This window comes from Gavialis gangeticus, unplaced genomic scaffold (genome assembly GCF_001723915.1).
Source record: "Gavialis gangeticus isolate Ggan-Ray unplaced genomic scaffold, GavGan_comp1, whole genome shotgun sequence".
In the NCBI taxonomy this organism is placed as follows: Eukaryota; Metazoa; Chordata; order Crocodylia; family Gavialidae; genus Gavialis; species Gavialis gangeticus.
In genome coordinates, this window is record NW_017729020.1 from 2,194,487 (window position 1) to 2,211,387 (window position 16,901).

The window sequence follows — 16,901 nt, forward strand, 5'->3', positions numbered from 1 at the left end:
GGGAGAGAGAGAGGTGTAGTTATTTAAATCTGTTTCAGCCTTTTGATCTTAGCTCTATGTTGAAACAAGCAGACTGAAATCTTTTCAAAGTTCGAAAGCTTTCCTCCATATTTGTTGCCTGAAAATATTTACTTGATTGTACCTGAATTTGCAAAGGTCTCCATCCCTGCAGAATTGTGGTTTGGGGCAGATTGAGTATCTTTTGAAATAATTTTGACCAGCTCTGCATAACAGTGCTACAGATAGTTCTTAAAACTCTTATTAAGGGCCCTTCTAGTCCTATGTACATGAATAAGGATTATTGCAAGCTTTCAGTCCAGGGATTCTTCAGTCCTGCAGAGTACTGAGTGAGCCATGTCAATTGAGGGTACAATAGATCAAGACCCAAACAGTGCCCTAGTTTTCCTTTGCCAGTTCATATGCTTGGTACAGTTGCTCAAAGGAGCATTCACCTAACTTTTCAACTTAGGAAATCCTTATAGAATTTGACCTGACTGGCATGAATCATTAAATCAATGTCATTCAAGTACCAGAGGAGTTTTAAAAATGCAGTTGAACTCTTGTACAGGGGGCACCTTGGAACTGCTTAAAATTGCTGGATATTCAACACTGGTCACAGACCTATAAAGAGTTTTGTTGAAACAATTAAACAGATTAAGACTGAGCACGTCTACATGTTCATTAATGCACCTTTGCTACTGTGCATTAAGTTTAGTACCTCTAATATGAGGTACTAGATAAAGGCACAGTGTGATAAAGCTAATCACGCAATGCAGTAATGCTCAGTAGCAAAGGCAAACATTTTTGTGACCCTTAATGTGCAGTACACTAATTCTACTGCTTATTAGTACGGTTTTTGCCATGGTGCACTAATGCTCAGTAGAACAGTCCACTGCACATTAAAGTGTTTCGTGTAGACATGCCTGCTGTCTCCCAAATGACAGGTCTTTACCTGTCATTAAAGATATATAATCTATATATCGCTATCTATATAGCAATATCTATATTGCTATCTATATAGATCTATATAGAGAGATATTAGGGCTGTGTGAAGCTTCGGTCCCTGATTCAATTCGGTGGAGATTTGGCCAGATTTGGAAGGAACCGCCCCCCACAGAAGCATGGGGGGGTTCCCCAGCATGCTTAGCAGCAGACTCGGAAGTGGGCCAGAAGCACTTCTAGTCCACAACTGGTGACTTCTGGGTCTGATGGGGCACCTGGAGTTCCCCTGAATCCAGTTGCTAAGCAGGGGGAGTGCGGGGGGGGGTATTTTTGGTCCACTTCTGAGTTTGCCACCAAGCACATGGAGGCCCCCCTTCCCACACTTCTGTGGGACGCTCCATATGCCCCAGCATCACAGTGTTCACAAGCTGTGCTTGTACCTCAAGGTAAGTAGAAAAAATGTTTAAAACTGTGCCTGTGTCTGAATCACTGATTCTCCGAATCGACATCAGATCTTCAGATTTGGATTTGGCCAAATTGAATCAGGGACAGTGATCCAAATCAACTAATCGAATCACTGTCCCTGATTCGAGTCAAATCTGAATCTGAATCAAATAGGGCTCGCTTAGCACACTCCTACAATCTAGCCCATATCCAAGGGCATGACCAAATGAGCACGCATGTGAGGTTTGTGGCACTGCAGACCCAACTGCGGTGCTACAAACTGCATGTGTTGTGCATGCAGACTTTCATTGTGCTGCTAATTTCCAGTGTAGTGCATTTTTTTTTTACACTGGGGGATCCTGGTGTCAAAAAACCCACACCAGAAAAAAGCAGGGTGGCGCACATGACTGCAGAATGCACCGTGCAAAAGTGGAGTCTGCCCGGCGAGAAGGACACTCCAGCTGCTGGTAGGGTGGCCATCATAGAGGACAGTCCAGTTGTCCTCTGTCCTCTATTGATACGAAACTGGATGCCTTTATGTCCTCTATTTTTCTCTTGAGGACATAAAGGTGTCGGGTTTTGTATCAATAGAGGACAGAGCAGCAGGAAACCAGAATGATGGCCACCCTAGCTGCTGGCCAGGCACTGCACACCTGCATTGCCACTGCTAGAGCCCTGGGTAAGGCTCCCAGTCCACTTCCAGGTCCACTGGAGAGTGCACAGGGCCCCCCCCCCATGCTCCTCCTCCCCCCACAGCTTGGCAACTGGTGCCTTGTGGGTGGGGGGTTGGGGGGCACCTGGGGTCCCCCTGCGGCCGATTGCTGAGCCGGGAGAGTGCGGGGGGAGGCTCCCATGCGGACCCAGAAGTACTTCCGGGTTTGCCGCTGAGCACAGACAATGATCTCAATCAACGAATAGAATCACTGTCCTCGATTTGGGCTATGCATCCCTGCAAGCCAACACTGGCACCCACAGTGGATGACTTGAGACCCTCTGGGTTAAAATCCATGGGGAACATGGCACAGGGGATACTATGGTGGGAGTCCTACTACAGACCCCCTACCCAGGGCAAGACCTTGACCAGGAGTTCACTAGGGATTTGTCTGAGGCCGCACACTCCTGGTGTATGGCTGTCATGGGAGACTTTACCCAGACATCTCGTGGGAGGAACACTCAGCCAAATCCAAGCGGTCACAAAGCTTTCTCTCGTGCGTGGATGACCTCTATCTGATGCAGGAAGTCTACGGGCCGACAAGAGGTAAAGCGCTGCTTAACCTCATACTGGCAACCCGGGACGACCTAATTAGTGACCCTAATGATCGAAGGGAAGCTGGGTGACAGTGACCGTAAGCTGATCACCTTCACCATCTGCTGTAAAGCTGGCAAGTCAGTCAGTAACACAGAAGTCATTGACTTCAGGAAGGCTGACTTTGACAAGCTAAGGAGGCTTGTCAGAGAGGCCCTAAAAGGCCACAACCCAAAGGAGAGGGGAGTTCAGGACAAGTGGTTGCTCCTCAAGGGAGGAATCCTGGATGCGCAAGCAAAGTCCATCCCGTCTCAGAGGAAAGGCAGCAAAAGGGCACAGCAGCCCCCTTGGCTCCCCAGGGAACTGGCAGACCTCCTGCATCTTAAAAGGAAGACCTACAAAGGATGGAGGACTGGAACCACCTCCAAGAAGGAATACTTTGCTCTGGTCTGGATCTGCAGAGAGCAAACCAGGAAAGCCAAGGCTGCGACTGAACTCCAGCTAGCTACAAATATCAAGGACAATAAAAAGTCCTTTTTTAGATATGTGGGGAGCCGGAGGAAAAGCAAGGGCAATGTTGGACCCCTGCTAAACCAAATGGGACAACTGACAACCGATGCCCAGGAAAAAGCGAACTTGCTAAATGGGTACTTTGCGTCAGTTTTCCACCAATCCCATGGGACGCCCCTGCCCACTGTGGGTCAGGGAGGCCCAGGTGAGGGAGATTCCTTGCCCTCCATTGAAGCTGACCTTGTGAAGGATCACCTCGACAGGCTGGATACCTTCATGTCAGCCGGCCCTGATGGGTTACACCCAAGGGTACTCAGGGAGCTGGGGAGCATCATAGCTCAGCCCCTGGCAGGGATCTTTGAGAGCTCCTGGCGCTCTGGTGAAGTGCCCGATGATTGGAAGAAGGCCGATGTGGTGCCTATCTTCAAGAAAGGGAGGAAAGTGGATCCGGGAAACTACAGGCCCATCAGCCTGACCTCTATCCCGGGGAAGGTCTTGGAAAAGATTATCAGAGAGGCCATCCTTAACCCACTAGTTGAAGGCAGTATCCTGAGGGATACCCAACATTGGTCAAGCAAGACCTACCCACAACAAACCCATCTCATTTCCCTTTATGGCCAGGTGACCTATCACCTGGACAAGGGGGAAGAGATTGATGTCATATATCTTGACTTTAAAAAAGCCTTTCATCTGGTATCCCATGATCACCTCTTAGCAAAACTGGCTAACTGCAGCCTCGCCCTCACCATGATCCAGTGGCTGGGGAATTGGCTCCATGGTAGGACCCAGAGGGTGGTGGCTGACAGAAGCTAATCGTGTTGGTGCACGGTCACCAGTGAAGTCCCTCAAGGCTCTGTCCTAGGGCCTTTACTATTTAACACCTTCACCTCCAGTGATGTGGACATTGGTGTCAGAAGCGGACTGTCCAAGTTTTCTGATGACACCAAACTCTGGAGTAAAGCACCCACACCTGAGGACAGGTAGGTGATCCAGGAGGATCTTGACAGGCTCATGAAATGGGTGTACAAGAACCTGAAGGTGTTCAACACCCAAAAATGCAAGGTTCTCCACCTTAGGAGGAAAAACCTGCAGCATCCTTATAGGCCCGGCAGTGCTATGCTGGCTAGCACTACAGATGAAAGGGACTTGGGGGCCATGATTGACCACAAGATGAATATGAGCCTTCAGTGTGATGCTGCAGCTAGTAAAGCGAGCAAAACGCTAGCTTGCATCCATAGATGCTTCTCAAGCAAATCCCGGGACGTCATTCTCCCCTTGTACTCAGCCTTGGTGAGGCCACAGCTGGAGTACTACATCCAGTTTTGGGCTCCACAATTCAAAAAGGATGTGGAGAAGCTTGAGAGAGTCCAGGGGAGAGCCACGAACATGATCAGAGGTCAGGAAAACAGATGTTATGATGAGAGGCTGAGAGCCATAGGACTCTTCAGCCTAGAAAAGTGCAGGCTCAGGGGTGATCTAGCGGCCACCTATAAGTTTATCAGGGGTGCTCATCAGGATGTGGGGGCGCGTTTGCTCAGAGCATCCCAAGGGATGACAAGATCGAACAGTCACAAACTCCTCCATGACCATTTCAGCCTGCACATAGGGAAGAAATTCTTTACTGTCCAAGCCCCCAAGGTTTGAAACAGTCTGCCATCAGAGGTGGTTCAAGCACTCACTTTGAATGCCTTCAAGACACACATTTGGATGTTTAACTTGCTGGGAACCTATGATCCCTGCTGACTTCTTGCCCCTGGGGCAGGAGGCTGGACTTGATGATCCTTCAGGTCCCTTCCAGCCCAAATTTCTATGAAATCTATGAATCTGAATCAAATAGGGCCCACTTCGTACACCCCTAATATATCTATCTATCTAGATATTATATAATCTAGTTTCTGGATGATAGAGACGTAAAGCTGAAAAAAGTGAAAGCATGGAAACAATTAATTGTAGATGGTCTAAACACCGTCTATCTTCCTATTTATATACTGCCTTTGTTAGGAAACTATTGAACAATATTCTACCTTAGGCAAAGGGACCTGCATGTCCTGCATATTCTCAGCATTGTCAACCCTTGCATATATTGTTAAAGGTTTTCTTAAGTCTTGGCCTGTGGACATTCAGGTATCTGAGATGTTCAACTTCTATTAAAATTAAGTTTCTATCCCTTAGAGTTAAAGAAGCAGCTTTAAAAATAGGCGTGATAATGAATCATAAATCAACTATCCCCCTCTTCCCCCCAACTCCCACTTGTCATTTATCCACTCCAGACTTTATGGGATTTATATTCAGAGAAGTGTCCCTGCAGATCAGTGCTCCAGACAATGTTTTAGATGATCATTAACTTGAAATGTTGCAACCTTTGAACCAAACTACAAACTTGGACTTCAAAGTTGTAGCTGGAAATAAAACTATGAATGTTAAAGCTGCTGCTAGTCACACAGTACATTGGCTGGATGGGAAGTTTTTGAAGTATTAATACGCTTCAGAGCACCAAATTATATAAATATAATCTACTTTTCATTGAATTAGCTTCCCCTTTCCTCCCTGGTCAATGCAGGATGAGAATTCTTTATAGCTCCTACTGTATAGTACTTTAAGCCTTCAGTTCAAGCTGCAGAGGCTTGTGCATTCAGCTCTGGAGGTCCCAATTCAATCCTGTCATGATGGAGAAGGTTAGTAGTCATGCAAACCCTGTAGGTTCAGAGCATTCATAAAAGCACCTGAGCATATATCTGCTTGTCCAAACCAAGCAGAACATCCAAAAAAGTGAGGTTCGATACACCTCCCTGTTCTGAAAATGTGATGGTGCCTGTTGAGGAATGCTTTGCCTTTTAGTCGTTTTTATCTACATTTTAAAGGTAATAATACATTTTTGATTAAATTGTGTTGGTGCTGAAATCCTTAAAAATAAGTCCTGACAGAGGACATTCCATTGGAAGCCTTAAACAAATTTAGCTCTTTGGTAAATTTAAGGTGTTAATTTCAGTAAATCCTCATCTTGGATAGTTTAGGTTTCTTAGGCAGGTACCAGTGGATAGGAACATTTTCCAGTCTCCTTAAATTATTACTGTGACATCATATAATTTATCTTGGGATATCCCTTCTAAAGCAATGTTGCCAGAATGGCAATAAATAGATTAATCGTTTGTTTGCACAGCAGACAATTTATTACAGAGGGAAATATTCATCTGCTTTGAGGTTTTTGCCAGTTGATTGGTGATTTTTATTTTAATGTGTAGAGGTATATTTACCAAACCTTTTGTTCTGTTAGTGTGATTGCTAGTGATTTCTGAAAGTAATTACTTTCTCAGAAACTTCAGTGGGTTACTCGGTATGTCTCATTGTAAAATCCCAGTTTACTAGAATTTGGCCCATTGGTGTGATGTAGCACAGCAATTCCTATTTTTCTATTGAAAGAAAACTTTGTAAACCTAGCAATGTATCTGAAAGGAACTTAATGGGCAGCATTGAAGAAATCAATAGCAGTTCTGTACACCAAAGGCTTGTGATAATAAAATATCTATCTTAATATTTGGGGGTTTCATCCATAAGGATAACCTTTTTTTTTACATTGCATACTTGGAACAGTGGTTGGGATTTTGGTCTGTGACTGGGAATCATAGCTGCTGCCTTAATTGAGAAAATGCATATTAAAAATAAATCTTAAAATGTTTACAAGAAGATGGTATATATCATTAGTCCTGTTTTATAGATGGGGGAAAGTGAGATGGTTATATGCTTTTTCATCAAGATAGGCTTTGATATTTAAAAGGGGGTTTTTTTTCAATTTTTTCATTTAAAACATTCAGTTTAGAATAATTTATTTGGCTACTGCTTGTCTTTGGTAAATAAAAAACTCATTTAGATTTTTTTTCATTATTTATTTAATAAAAGCATGTTATGCTGGCAGAAAACAGGGTGTTTAACAGTGTTAATAAACCTTTTGAAAAGGTTTTTTGGGGGGGAGGAGGGGGAAGAGGAGGCCACTTTTAACTTAAAATATTCATTAAGAGAAATAAATGAATAAATAAATAATTGAACCTGCTCTGAGGGGAAACAGGATTTCCTAGGCTAGTTGTCATGGCAAATTTTTGTACCTTTGAGGTGAAGTACCCAAAAGTCTGGGCCTATTAACATTGTTTTCCTTTTGTGCATGCCAAACAAGTTTTAAGGGCTCAATGTATAAGTAAGAAGTCCACTATTATTTTAAATGCCAAATGTGTATTACAATAATAATAGCAGCTTTCAAGTAGAGACCTTGTGTGCCATTTTGGAGTATGGAACCAATTTTTATTGCTGTACTATAAGCTGTTCAAAATAGGGGTTCAGAAAGGACCTGACAGTTTATAATGACACAATTAAATGGGGCACTGATATAATTAAAGGTTTTGAGTTATTAATGCCTCATTATGGCAAGCATTTAACCTTTACTATGGGTAGTGAAACCCTTATTAAAAATGGGTGGGTGTGGATTGCTAGATATCATATGATGGCAGAAACTGTTTTAACATGTTTATTAATACAGTTCTGCCAGAGATTAAAAATTAATTAGCACAGTAAAAATTACTTAGTATAAGCTCAGGGATAAAGATATAGAGGGTATGTTAGATAGCAATGAGTAACATGACTGCTAAGAGCATGTGACATTGAAATCAATGAGAATGTGTTTTCTTGGCGGAGGAACTGGGACTGAATATTTAGGGCCTGATACAAAACCTGTTGGAGTCTCTGGAGAGTCTTTTCATAGATGACAGCAAGCTTTCAAACAGGCCCAGTCTAATTAACCTGGCTTTCAAACACCTTACAAGATGCTTTAAACTGTTCTGTTGTTAATGCAGAGATGGACATGGTGGCTTGAATACTGTGGTGAGTGTGTTGGATCCATCAAGCTTGAAACCAGACAGTTACAATAAACTGTCTGGCTTATCTATTCCTATAGGGCCAGTTGTCCAGAATAAAACGTTACTAAGAACATCTTCTACCCAATGGCAGTTACCATGTTTTTCCCCATCCAACAATTCCTAGAGCAAACATATTATAGTAGTTGGCTTTAGGAATAATGTGTCATTGTGTGCAAACAAATGTAAAAATAGAAGCTGGGTTCATAGTTAGCATATTTCTTGTGTGTTAGGACTTGGTCAGGATCTTGGCAGCCACTACTTTTAAGAAATAGGAGTCTTATACTAATATTGCTTGTGATACATGGCTCTCCGAGTGCTTTACAAGAGAGGTCAGCCTCCTTGTCATCAGATGATGAAGAATACAGCCAAAATGGATTGTGACATTGTTTTTCTAGGTGTCTCTCATTGTAACTAATGCATATTCTGTAGCTAAAGTCTTCCTTACTTGGTAAGGTGAATACACTGTTGGGATTTGGGATGAGAATTAGCTTCTTGGTTCCACTAACAGGGGGAAGAGGGGTCCTGCCCCTTCAGCTAAGGAGAATTTCTTTAATTGGGTGCACACTTGGGGTGCTTAGAGACATGGGGAAAAAAACCCCAGCACTGCTTTCAGCTCGGCACACCCACACACCAAGTGCAGCGCACACCCAGAAGAGGAATTGTGTCAGTTTGACCCAGCTCGCCCAGTGTCTGTATAGGTATCATGCTTCAGTATGGCTTTTTGGCACTTTTGTCTAATAGCTGATTCCATCCACTATTAGATAAAAGTGCCAAAAAGCCCCACTGAAGCGCACAAGTGAGCCAGACAGACACTGGGGAGCCAGGTCAAACTGACACAATTCCTCTTCCGGTAAAGCACTATTTTTATTTTTTTAAACGAGTCTGTCAGCACCCACAATCTTTTATCATGCCAGTGGATCAGACACAATAAGGCAGTATCACTTATTAACTCATACACCAATAACTTTAAACTGAAATGCATTCAAGTTGCCTCACAACAGCACAAGGACTAAGAAAATGGTAGTCAAGGGAGTGAAATAACATGTAAACCAGCACTGCGACGCGCGCACATCTAAAAATGCCCTTAGAGACTACAGTGTCAAAAGAAATAGTTATTTTCCTTCCCAGCCAAAAGGCTTTAAAGGGTTTGTGCTTATTTTAAATAGATATTTCCTGGTCGAAGGCTGGGAGAAATTATCTGAATTACTCTGTTACTTTTTAAGAATAAACCGTAATCTTTGCTACGGTGATCTTATCAACCTGATGAGATCTGGTGCTGCATCTCCATGCAGTGATCTCCATTTAAATGCAAATGTTAGGCTTGTTCTGACATAAATTGATTTTCTCAGTGAAAAGAGGTCTTCCTTCTTTTAATGAAAATTAGGTTGTTGATTCCCAAACATAATTTTTGCATTACTTTCATAGCACTGGGGTTTAACTTTCAAAAGGGATTAGAAAGGAAAATACCATTGGTGCCTTGAAAGTCCATACAACTTTGCAGAAGGGGATTCTAAGAGTACCTTGGAAACCTTTTAAATAGATAAAGGTTTCAACCCTCTACTTGCTATTCCTGCAGTACCTCTGCTATGAATAACACTCTCTGAGGCTGTTGATAAAGTGTCTTGATCCCAGACCTGGATTAACAGGGCAAGAGCCTCTGTCACATGAGCTAAAGAAGTCATTTCACTGGTTGGCAGCTACAGTACATTATTAAAGCTTCTTGGGGAGAGCACTGTATAAGACTGCTATAACTGCATTTAGCTTTGGAAGGAGGTCCTTTTAATGCTCAGTCTGCACCCTTTCCCTCCCTCTCCTGCCACACAAGGACTCAAAAGGATTTAGTTGCTCAAATCCTATGGTATTCCAGTGGAAACTTATACATCTCTCTTATGATCCAACCCTGTACATTTTTCCTCCCGCATTTTAACAAGCTTTCAAATTTCTTTCTGAGTTTGAGAGCTTGCAAAATTGATTTCAAATGCCTAAGTATCAGTCCAATTGCATGGACTTGGAATTAGACATGTTAACATAGGAAATCTCATGTAAAGGCTAGATCTAGAATGGGAAGATAGTGATGCCACAAATGTGCCCAGTGTTTTATTCATTTTTTTTCCTGAGATACTTTTGCAAAGTCCAGTTAATTACTAGTTGTCATGGCTTTCGGTGCTTTTAGCATTGCAGGCAACTCTTCAGTGAAAAACTAGTGTGTTCTTGTGGGAGTGGAAAAATATGAACACGCTGAGGCTACCTTGTCAGAAGAGCAGGTATAATTTTCTTCCAAGTATGGAATTTTTAATGAAAACCTAAAACAAGATCTTTCCACAATATTATACAAAAATTGTCAACGTAATTTGGTGGTGGTCAAGGTGGTACAGATTTGACCAACTACTGATTGCTGGAAGTTTTGCACTAAAGGGAAAAAAAAATCTTTTTTTTCTAAAGTGCACACGTGAAAATGATTTCAAGTGCATGTTCTCAGTTACTATTTTTGGCTGGCTCTGGCTGCAGCTTGCATTCTGAGAGAATTGACACAGGTGCTCAATTTTACTACTTTAATCATGTCTGTAGTCTCATTTAGTTTAGACAGGAGTAAATATGCTGCTGAGTGCAGTAACAGTGTGTGCATACTTAATATTAAGTGCAATGATGTTTTTCCACCCTGGGACCTTGAAGTATAAGCAGTTTGGGGCAGGGAGACTTAATAATTTTTTGTATCTTTTAAAGCACAAAAAAACCTTGGAATGTAACTACAGATATACTGCAAGTTCTCAGATCTGGGGGGGATGGAGCCATGTTCTGTGTAAAAATACTATTTGCCTTCTGGGGAAAAAAGAAAACTTCCTTTTATTTACTTTTACTTCAATTAGTGGCTGAAAGTCCCATTATGTTAGGCACTGTACATAAATGTAGTAAGAGTCAGCATTTGCCCTAAACAGCCTACAATCTAAATGCAAAACAGACTAAGGAAATAGTGTGTTATCTTTATTTTAGAGGCAAGAAGCTTGATCCCAGAAGGGAATCAGTGCTTTTTGCAAATCCTACAGGAGATCTGTGGCAGAACTGGAAACTGAACTTAGTTGCACTCGTTTCTTGGTCCTAACCGCTAAGTCATCCTCCTTCCCATCATGCATTCTCAATTCTGTCCTGGGCTTCTGATGGAATATCAGATCTTGTTCTGCCCTGTCTTTATTGTTGTTGAACGTTACTTTGTAACTTCAGTACCAACCCAAATGTGATAACCCCCTGGGACCTTCAGCACCAGCAATTCTCCCTTTTATGTCCAAATTGATATATGCATATATATACGTATGTGTGTGTATATGTGTGTGTGTGTATAATATAAAATCAGGAGATCCTGAGAATGTACCAGCACTGTTAAGGGGATTAGAAATGGCAGAATCAGGGATGTGCTACTTAGACAGCTTTTCTCTTCTACACCAGTTCTTGTTTTTCATGTACCATGAAAGGGGTGATGCTGTTTAGGAGTTAATCAATATTGTGTGCTCTCCAACCCTTTTCTGGGTTTGTATAAGATATTAAAGTTGCATTGATGAAGAAGTAAGACATCAAGAAAGGTTCTGATGATGAACTAGTTGTGGATTAATACAGTTCAGAAGGCAGAAAATGTATCACAACTGTAGTTTATAGCGTTCTCCCTTTCTTTCTAGGGACATGCTTATAATCCTCTACAAATGCATGCTTACAACAAGAGGCAGGGAGAATATTATTAGGTGAACAATGAATTTTCTAAAATTGTGCTTTCAATCAGTTGAGAAATTAGAGTCAAAGTTGATGTTGTGTCACCTCAGAAATCAGGTCTAGATATTTATTCCAAAAGCCCAGTGGTTGCAGCATTGTGCCCCAAATGAATGCAGTTTGAAATTTTCATCTGATAGGAGAACAATGTGAAGCTCAACGTGGATCCTGATGCAATGAGCAAATCTTGAGCAGAGGTGCCTCTGTTTCTGTAATGGCAATACTGCTGTCACTGCTGGTTGTGGGTAGAAAATTATGGGTGCAGCCACAAGAGGGAACAAATATTAAGGTTTTGACATAGACTTGGAAATGCAACATCTGTTTCAGTTCAGGCTAATCAGGCTGTCAGAGATCTCAGTTGTATTACTTACATCAGCTATCAAAAATTTCAAGCAAAATATAAATAACAAGTGAGACATGTTTGGAAAGCTGGTGCAATGTGTAAAATTGAAGTGAAGCTTATACAACTCTAGAAGGGTTTATTATTTTATACGGGGAGATGTGTATGGGCTTTGATTTACTAGTGCTCTCTTGATTCAGAAAGAGAGGCACGTGAGAGCCAAATTAACTTTAGTGATCACAGTACCCAATGAAACCAATTTTAATTGTATTGGTACTAAGATTAAATCCGAGCCACCATGTTCTCTTTCTCGGCAGAGCAGCACTTCTTGCAGCGCTTTAAGGTGGTAGGGTTGGCTCTCAGTGAGGACTGCCCAGCGAGCGAAAGGAATACATGAGATGCAGAATGATAACTGGAAACATTTAACTAAACTAGCAGAATGCTAGAATCCATTTAATCAGCCTGGCACTGTATATTAATGTGATAGCCCTGTATGCTGTGCAAGGAAAAGGTCAAGCAGTCTCCACTAAGCATAAAGATGAATATGAAAATCAGAGGATGAACAAAACACCCCAAATTATCATGTATGTCAAATTAATGTAAGAAAGATTGGTACAATGGCCAAGAAAGAGTCTCTAACAGCTCTATCAAGGAAAATAATAATCTTCTCAGCATCTTTTTCCTGACTCCTAAAATGAAAAGCACCATTAAAATCAAAGCGAGACCCAATCTTTTTCTTAAGCACTGAAATAACATAATCAATATGTTCCTTTAAATTGTAATGAAGAGGCCTAAATCTGTAACACTTGTTCCATTTTGCAATGTTCTATTATCCGCTGTCTCTAACTGTTTGACGGCAAATGCAGTTTTTGCCAGAGATTTACATTTATTCAATGGGCTGCTAATAGTGAACTGCTTTTCCTCTCGGCAGCCTAAAAACCAGAAATACCCACTGCACAAAGGCCCCTTTCCAGGAACTGTTCATTTGATGTGTGATTGTCTAAGCTGAATCACCATGGAGGGATGTTTTAATTTTTTACTCTGGAGAGGAGGGGGTGGACTTCTGATGAGCCAGCAGGACATGTATGAGGGGAGAAAATTGGCCATCTATGAACAACTGCATAATATAATGGCATACTTATGCTGAAATGCCATAAAATGTAGGATGTAATCCCATTCATCACTTTAAAAAGGAAAATCAGGAAAATGAGAAATAAAAAGCCTCCTGCATTTACATGTACTGAGTTTCCCGATTGCAGGGGTGTTGAGGCATAATTAATAGTACCTTATGTCACAAGTAGGTCTGTAGAAATCAGTGGAGTATATTGCTGAGCAGTAGACCAGATTCTCCTTTACACTTAAAGCCATTGTACAGGGCTCTTGCCATTACATTTGCTTGCAGTTTAAGGCCACTTTACACTGTCAAAGCAGTTTAAAACAAGTGTCAGGGGGAAGATGGGTTCACCATATATGGAGGGCATGGAGAGCTTTGACTTCCTTTCACTGCAAAACTCTTCATGTTCTTATGTTGTCCTCTCACTCTGCCTTCCTACTCCCATTTGTTCTTTTAACCACTTGTAACTTGCCTGACTTCTGAGTTGCAAGTGCTCTGGGTCAGGGGCTATCATTTTTGTTACCTTTATACGGCTCCAAGCGTACCAGGGTTTGAAACTGGATTTGGATAATGTTTTTAATATGCTGCAGAGGCTCAGGCTGGAAGTTTTAGCAACTAACTTCTGCGTGACCTAGTCGTTTCCACATGATAGTTGAAGTAAACAGAGATTTTCTTTCCAGGTCATGGTATTATAGAAAGATTGTTATCAGTTCTGCAGCCCTGCTGCTGTATGAAAATCTCATTACGTATTTCAAAAAGTATGCAAGCAATGTGATTTTCAGGAAGTGTAATTACATTTAGAACTGAAAGGTATGCTTTCTTACAACATTTGACCTTTCTAATAGGCTAGGCAGGACATGTAATGGATGCTTATGGTTTAATGGTCTTAGAGAAATGAGCAAAAGCTGACCTTTAAATGGGGATCCTACTTAGTGATTGCATAAGAACATATTTGACATAGGCATAGGCAAATGTATAATAGGAATCTAGCCTTTTTTTCCCTTTCCATTAAAAATCTGTAATAAAACAGAAGCAGTAAAATAACCAGAGAGACACATGGTGGCTGTTTGCCAGCTGGCTGCATGGGGAAGCCCAGGTTTTAGGGGAAGAACACCCAAGACTTGAACTAAGGCCCATTGAAATCAATAGGAATCTTAATAGTAAAAATCAAAATGCATTAGATTGGGCCCCCAAAACAAACTCAGTCATTTCTCCAGGGCCTACACAGGCAGCTGATTAGGCCGAATGGCTTAGCGTAAGAGCTCCATCTCTGCTGTAGAATCCCATTGTTAAATATGGGGGGTGGAGCAAAATTCACTGCAGGTTAGAAATTATCCACAGCAGGTAATTTAGTTACTGTGAAACAATTTGCAAAGCTGGACAACTGGAAGCTTCCTAGTTTCCCAATAAAACGTTGCTTCTGCTCTTTTGACCGCAGTCAGAGTATTATGGCACTGCATGAAGAGTGAACTGTGCGAAAGGCCCCCCTCAACACATTATATTTACACTGCAATTAACGTATTAGTCATGACATAAGTGGCAAGGGTGGTACGTGTGCACCCAATTGCCATAACATGGCAAACCAGCCATGAAAATGTTTTACATATAATGTAGAACAGTTTTATAGCTGGTTTGTATGGTGCCTTAAATGGAACATGTAACAGGTATGGGCTGTGGTCCACAATCAGCTGATTGTTGGTCCAGCCTAGCCCACACTGGGACTGGTTCAAGACCCCAGTGCAGTCCCTGGCTGGGGTATTATTAGCTGGTTTGTTTGGCCCCAATCCCAGATCTGTGAGCACCTTCTTTGATCTTGCTGATGTAGGGGAGATCCCAGGCTCTCCTACCAATGGCAAGTAGAAAGTGTGTGATTGGTCTCTGACCACTGATCCCAAAATTTCATCTCCTGCCATGCACATGTGGCATGGTAGGAGACACAATTGTTTGGATTGGGGATCAGATCTCACTGCTCTTTTAAATGAATGTTTGCCGGGGCCCAAGTGATGGCATGTCTTTGTCTGGACAAGCTTACGGTCTAAACAAAGCCAAATTCTGTGCTGACTTACACTCTATGATTTTAATTGATTGTTCAAAAACAGGAAGAGTTTTATTTAATTCCCTATATCGGGCCTTTACCATGGCATCTGAGCACCTGCATTTCTATTGCTTTTTAACAGAAATGCATCAAACTTTGTGCAAACTGACAAAGAAAAAATAGCAAACGTTAGATCATAGTGTGGAATTTCTTGCTAGACCTTTTGGACTTTGTTAACCCTCTTCAAAGTAAGAGGACTATACACACCCAATTTAGGATTGTAGCAAAATGGAAAAAAATCTATTTGATATGTGAATCCATTCCTTAGAGCTACAGGACATAGCCATTACATGCCAGAGGTATCAGCTATTGAACTGATACTGACCTCTTGTGATGTACATTCACAATTCCGAGTCCTTTTTATTTGGAGAGGAACGGGCCATTTAAAAACTGAACTTGGAGATGTAGCTTTGTTTCCCAGTTCTGCCCAGGTTTTGAGAGCTTGATCTAGTTGTTTCAGTCTCTCTGTATGTCTCTAGTCTCCCATGCTTCAAATAGAAGTGATCATTCCCTTGCTCCGTGTGTCTTGTGTCCACTTCCATTACAAGTTCTTCAAGACAAGGACTCATTGAAGGAAGGGATGTCCAGGAGCGAGGATGTGACTTAGAAGATGTGGGTTCAAGTTGCAGATGTGCTTCCATTATCTTACCAAGAAGGCTCCACTCCCTTCTAAACACTGCACTCTAGTTTCTACTTGACTTGTGCCAAGGCCTGGAAATTAGTGAGCATAACCAATTTGAAGTGGTCTTGAGCATGTATCAAGTGGCATGCCCAAAAGTGGTGGTGTTTGCTGATTAGGTTGCGATATGGAGTATATTGCCTAATTCTGAGGCTTTGATATGTGTAAGCAGGGGTGAGTCAGTGTGGCGTGATCTTTTGTGATGCTCCTGTACATTGTACAGAGACGATGTAAAGATGCCCTGACTTTCTGTGCCTCTGTTCCTAGTCTTTAGAGCACAGACAGTGCCACTTCTAAGTCTTAAATGGCTGCTGTGATTAATGTCATTAAAAGTTGTCTCGTACTTAAGAACTGTGGTACCAAAGGGCCATATAGCATAGCATAGCATGGATAGAGATGTACAACAATTAGTACACTGAGTGCTCTTGGCATTACTGTAACAAAAATAAGTACTGAAGACCGAGTGGAGTAAGGTGTTCATTTTCATTGCCATTACTGCCAAAGCAACAACAACTCCTAACAGAAAAAAAAAATTAAAAACCCACTCTGGAGTATTAGCAGGCATAGACAGTCTGAGGCTTCAGTTTTACTAATATCAGCAAGCCTCCCACATATGGAAAGTACAAGCACTTGGAAACGTATCGTATGCCACACGACGGAGAGATTACTTGACAAGTATTTTATTTTAAAAATGTCACTAGCCGAAAATTAATCAGACCTGTAATGCATGTTTGAATTCATTTATATTGCTGTTGAAAGCAATATCTCAAGAGCCTCAGACAGATGTGTGAAATTTGTTAGCAGGCAGAGCTCTCTTAGTGGATTAGAAAATGCCTCCCCTCCTCCCCCTCAGCAAACTCTTTCTTGTGTT

The 16,901-nt window shown here is 41.8% G+C and overlaps 1 protein-coding gene and 1 long non-coding RNA gene across 4 annotated transcripts in view; one reads left to right on the top strand and one right to left on the bottom strand.

The window, feature by feature from the left end:
• Positions 1 to 1,314, bottom strand: part of LOC109295490 — a 10,526-nt gene extending 9,212 nt beyond the window's left edge. Inside the window, exon 1 of the long non-coding RNA XR_002096755.1 lies at positions 1,304 to 1,314. This is a non-coding gene — a long non-coding RNA (uncharacterized LOC109295490). The remainder of the gene's footprint in view (positions 1 to 1,303) is intronic.
• The window catches only part of LRRTM4 (leucine rich repeat transmembrane neuronal 4), an 860,180-nt gene that overhangs the window by 145,746 nt on the left and 697,533 nt on the right, over positions 1 to 16,901 (top strand). The window lies entirely within an intron of this gene.